The sequence below is a fragment of the Callospermophilus lateralis genome, chromosome 3 (assembly GCF_048772815.1).
Source record: "Callospermophilus lateralis isolate mCalLat2 chromosome 3, mCalLat2.hap1, whole genome shotgun sequence".
NCBI classification, from domain to species: Eukaryota; Metazoa; Chordata; class Mammalia; order Rodentia; family Sciuridae; genus Callospermophilus; species Callospermophilus lateralis.
The window spans coordinates 144,282,468-144,288,467 of NC_135307.1; positions in this window are offsets into that span (position 1 = coordinate 144,282,468).

A 6,000-nucleotide genomic window follows, 5' to 3' on the forward strand; every position below is an offset into this window, starting at 1 on the left:
ACACAGTGTATCATTTGCTAGACTTGCCAGCTGAAGCACTGTGTCTTTTGCATTAATGTGTGTCTCCATATGTGTATTTGACATCTGTATCAGACAAAGAATGTGGTGCAAATGCTTAATGAAACAGAGCTGTTCTTTCCTGTTTAAAAAGAAATAGCTTTGCACACCTTCACAATCACTGTGATTTTGTAACATCCTAATTTGTTGCATTTGAAAAACCAAGAATACCTGAGAATGGTTTTAGAAAAAAAACACAATCAGTCTTCCTTATCGGGGGATTCTGAATCCAACGATTGGACTTGCAATTGTTTTCCAAAAATTCACCCAACCTCAGGTCAAAAATATTTAGAAAACAATTGCATCTACACTGAACATGTACAGATTTTTTTGGTCATTATTCTCTAAACAATACAGTATCACTATAATTTCCACAGCATTTGCATTCCATTAAGTGTTACAATATCTAGAGATGATTTAAAGTTACAAGAGATTACGTATAAGTTCTATTCAAATGCAATGCCATTTTATGTAAAGGATGTCAACATCCATTGATTTTAATATCCGTGCAGGGTACTGGACCTTGTCCCTCATGGATACTAAGAAATGATTGTTTGCCTGAGTGTTTTAGTCAGCTATTTCACCACTGTAACTAAAAGACCCAACCAGAACAATTATAGAGGAGGAAAAGTTTGAGGGCTCATGGTTTCAGAAGTCTTAGTTCATAGAAGCCTGGCCCCAAATATCATGGCAGAGGGAAGGGGTTCGCATGATGATCAGGAAGCAGAGAGAGAGAGATCCACTTGCCAGATACAAATATATACCCCAAAACTAACCCCCAATGCCCCACTTCCTCCAGCTACGCCCTATCTGCCTTCAATGACCGACCAATTAATCCCAACAGGTGATTAATTCACTGATTGGGTTAAGGCTCTCACAACCCAATCCTTTCCCTTCTGAACCCTCTTGCATTGTCTCACACATGAGCTTTGGGGGGATACCTCACATCCAAACCATAACCCTGAGTCTCTGCAGGATCCGGGCCTCGCTGGCTGCCTCGAAGGACACCAGTGGTGGCACATCTGATGATGTGTGCCCCTGGCTCCCGTGCTCACTTCATCTTTCCAAGGTTAGCTTTTCTGATGTGGCTGTTTTGTTTTTGCTGTGTGCTAACCCTTTTTTAAAAAAAGGCAAATGGGCAATCAACAGAAAGAAACCAAACTTCATGTCATAAGATTTGGCTTCCTCTGGGTCTTGGATGAGCCTCAACATGCTCATCTGGAAAATAGGTTCATGCTACTTCCTCACATGGGTTAAGGTTCAAGGAATGTAGGTGTGTGAGCTTCATTGATTGTTCAGAGTCATGCAAACTAAGGTATCCATGCTGAAAGCGACAGTCACAAGAATACACGGCTGTCACCAAAGGAAAGGCAGACCAGATCCTGGCCTGGCAGGAAAGCTCAGGATGTAAAATCCTTTTCTGTACTTTTCCTCAGCTTTACCCTTCAAGGTGCTTCTTCCTGGGGATTAACAGTTTTAACATTTAATAAAGTATGACAAGCCCACTTCCACTTCTGTAGGTCAGTTCTCCCAGCCTCATGCAAGGCTTAGTCTTTGAAGCAGTCAGACTCTTCTAATCAAATGCTCATTTTAAATGTTTTGAATACTATAAAAGCACAGTTATTGAGTGCTCATAATAATGCTATAAAGCACCGTGCTATATTATGTTTTTTAAACCTCATAAGAATCCCTGCTTTATTGATGAGGAAAATCAAGGCAAATAAAGTCAAATAACTTGCTTCAGGTCACAGAGTTAATAAAGGGTGACACAAAGGTACAGACTGAGGACTGTGTCACATCACTGCACGTCTCTGTAATTACTGAGTTTTGTCTTTCAAGGGCTTTTTAGAATGACCCCTCCTCAATACTGCTACTTTGTATATTTTAAATCCCTCAAAACATTTTAGAAAGCATCAAAAGCAAACAACAAAACAAGTAAGCAGAACCCAAGTAAGAAAAGACCATGATTACCCCTGCATCTACTTTCCAGGAAGACCATTCCCCGCTCCCAGGCGAAGACTGTGGTCCCAGATTAATTATTAATAGCTTTGCCTCACTCTCAAAGTGACCAGACTGGAACAATAAATTATGTGGTCAACCCAGGTTCAAAACTTTTGCAAGGACATATACACATAAAATGAATAATAAAAGAAATTCCCAGAGATAACCCTTGTGGAAATTGCTATTTCTCTGCAAAGAATAGTTAATAATGATGCATTGCATATCTCAAAATAGCTAGAAGATGGAATTTTGAATATAATCAGCATAAAGAAATGGTAAGGGGCCGGGGTTGTGGCTCGGTGGTAGAGTGTTTGTCTAGTATGAGTGAGGCACTGGGTTCGATTCCCAGCACCACATAAAAACAAAAACAAATAAAATAAAGGTATTGCATCTGTCTACTACTAAACTTATATATATCATAAGTTTAATGTGATAGATATGGTAATTATCCTGATTTGATCATTACCAAACATATATATGAATCAAAACATCTCATTGAACTTCATAAATATGTACAATTATTATGTCACTTTTTTAAAAAACTTGGAATATTTTATCCCTTGCTTTAAGATTCTTAGGTATCAAGTCCTTAAACCTCCTCTAGACTATAAATTATTGTCTGCAGTTCAAATACCCAACTGGGCTCCTGGAGATTGACATTCCCAGAATTCTGCTTTAAAGCCATATCCCTCCATGTTTTAAAGTGTGTGTGTGTGTGTGTGTGTGTGTGTGTGTGTGTGTGTGTGTGTGTGTTATTCTGTTGTGCTTTATGTTTTAACTTCAGTTTACCTATTGGTGGGGGGAGGTGGCAGGGAATGGCCTCACACATGCTAGGAAAGCGCTCTACCACTGACCTATATCCCCAGCCCTGCCTATTTCATTCTAATTTGTTTTGAGAGTACAGATAATAAAAAGGGAGAGAATTATTTAAACCTTATTCTAATTGCATACTTCATTTTAATTCTGTTTACACTTGAACTGATTAATGTGTACATTTAATTGAGTTAATAAAAAGTTCTATTTTATAGAATTATTTCCAGTTACCTCTGTTTACCATAGCAAGGAAACTTGAACATTAAAGTGCAATTCCCTAAATCTCACCTACTTAAATGTGTATTGGGTTAATAGTAATTAAGACATATTGACTCATCAGAATGATGAAAATGTCTTCTCTATATTTCATGGTAGAATTTTGTCGAATGCTCTGGTGCCAGTTCTAGGAGAAGCCCCTCTCTGGTACCTCTGGGAACTCTGGGTGGAGGGTCACACCGTCAAGCTTATTGCTATGAGGAACCAGGAAGGATAAGGAAACCTCTGTGTGTGAACCTCATAATGCAAACATCTGGAGCTCCCAGTGACCAGAATCCTCTCTGGGTATCTAGAGGATTGCTCTTTTTTGGTTTGCTCTGTGTGTGTGTGTGTGTGTGTGTGTGTGTGTTTCTGGGGATTGAACCCAGGGCCTTACGCATGCAAGGCAAGCACTCTACCAACTGAGCTATATCCCCAGCCCTATGGTTTGCTCTTTGAGACCTGGAAACCAGCCATGGTCGCCGTTCCTGGAGATCAGCACAGGACACATGGAACATAGTAGTGCTTCCTCCTCTGAGAGACTGCTCTGCACTGTTCCTTCAGAGGAATATCCATCCATTATCCAAAATGGAGAACTGCAGGCAGACGAAACTGTCGGTGAGATTTCAAGACATCAGCATAGGCAATGATGTTTTGGGATGTGACTGCCCAAAGCACAGAAAACCAAAGGAAAAGTAGACAAATGGAATTCCATCAAACTAAAAAGCTTCTTCACAGCAAAGGACACAATCAACAGAATGAAGAGACAGCTTATAGAATGAGAGAAAATATTGACCAACTATTTATCTGATGAAGCATTAATGTCCAGAATATATATTTGAGGAGACTCAGAAGCTTAACAACAAAAACAAAAACGAAATTCAATTTTAAAATCAGTGAATGGGGAGGATAGTAGAGGATAGGAAAGGTAGCAGAATACAACAGTTACTAATAGGGCATTTTGTAAAAATGTGAATGTGTAACCGATGTGATTCTGCAATCTGTATTTGGGGTAAAAATGGGAGTTCATAATCTACTTGAATCTAATATATGAAATATGATATGTCAAGAGCTTTGTAATATTTTGAACAACCAATAAAAAAATAAAAATAAAAAATAAAATCAGTGAATGGGAATCTGAATAGACACTTATCAAAAGAAGAACACAAATGGCCAATAAGTATATGAAAAAATGCTCAAGTCATTAGCGATAAAGAAAATGTAAGTCAAAACTATAATGAGATATTATCTCATCCCAGTTAGAATATAGAGTATAAAATAAATACATAGAAATTAACACCAAGCATGGGGGTGCACGCCTATAATCCCAGCAGCTTGAGAGGCTGAGGCAGGAGCATCACAAATTCAAATCCAGCCCCAGCAACACAGCAAGGCCTGGAGGAACTTAGGGAAACCCTGTCTCAAAAAAAATATAAAAAGGGCTGGGGATGTTGCTCAGTGGTTAAGCACCCCTGAGTTCAATCCCTGGTACCAAATAAATAAATAACAAATGTTGGTGAGGATATAGAGAAAAAGTGTCATACACTGTTGGTGTGAATGTAAATTAGTATAGCCATTATGGAGAATAGAATGGGAGGTTCCAAAAAAAACTAAAAATATATCTATGATATGATCCAAGTATCCCATTTCTGGTTAAATAGCCAAAGGAAATGAAATCAGCTAGGAATGTCGCCCAAGGTTTGTCCCCAGAACCACCAAGGAAATGTAATCAGCATATTAAAGAAATACCTAGCCAGGCACTGTGGCACATACCTGTAATCCCAGTGCCTTGGCAGCCTGAAGCAGGAGGATCATGAGTTCAAAGCCAGATTTAGCAACTTAGTGAAGGCCCTAATTAACTCAGTGAGACCCTATCTCTAAATAAAATACAGGAAAAGGGCTGGGGATGTGACTCAGTGGTTAAGTACCCCTGGGTTCAATCCCCTGTCCCCCTCAAAAAAATTTTTAAAACCTATACAACTGGTAATGGCAGCATTATTCACAGTAGCTAAGAAGTGGAATCAAGCTAGGTACCCATCAATGAATGAGTGGATAAAGAAAATGTGGTCTATGTGTATAATGGAGTATTATTCACCAGTAAAGAAGAATGAAGTTATTTGAGGCGAAGTGGAACTGGAAGTCATGTTATGAGAAATAAGCCAAACAGGAAGATAAACACCGCATGCTCTCTTCCGCATGTGGAAGTTTGGCAGGGGTTGGGTGAAAAAAGAAAAGAAGAAAATCGACTTGAATGTAGACTAGTGATCAGCAGAGGTTGGAAAATGGTGGGGGTGACAGAGTGGGTGAAGGGAGGGCAGATTTCATGAATGCATACCATATACATGTATTGAAATTTCACACCACCCACCTATGTATACAATTAATACATGTTAATCAAAAATTTTTTAAACAAAAAAAAAAATTTAGTGAGAGAGTTCCAACTTAATCAACCTTAAATAAACTTTCTATTTCCTATGAAGAAGGATTGTCTTATGCTGCCTTTTACATAATGAAATTACCCACATTTCAAATTCTTTTCTCAGAGCCCCAGAGCTGGAACATTGGTTTCCTGTAAAATTGGGACCTCTAACCCCTTCAACGTGGAAGTGTATCCCAGGTTGGGGCTTCTGATTATCTCCTTTTTATTTGAGCTAGTTTCACTCAAAGGACAAAACATACAGGCCTTGAGCGCTTGACCCTCCTGAAAATATTTAACATCTGAATTAAACCACAGGCTTTGCCAGAAGTGCTCTTCACATTTTATGTCTGAGGCTATTTTTCCCCCAGCATTTAATCACTGAAACATAAGTAGATAAAGACAACTCAGATGAATTGTGTTCCTGAACTAAATGCCATCAAGGAAATTCTTTATTT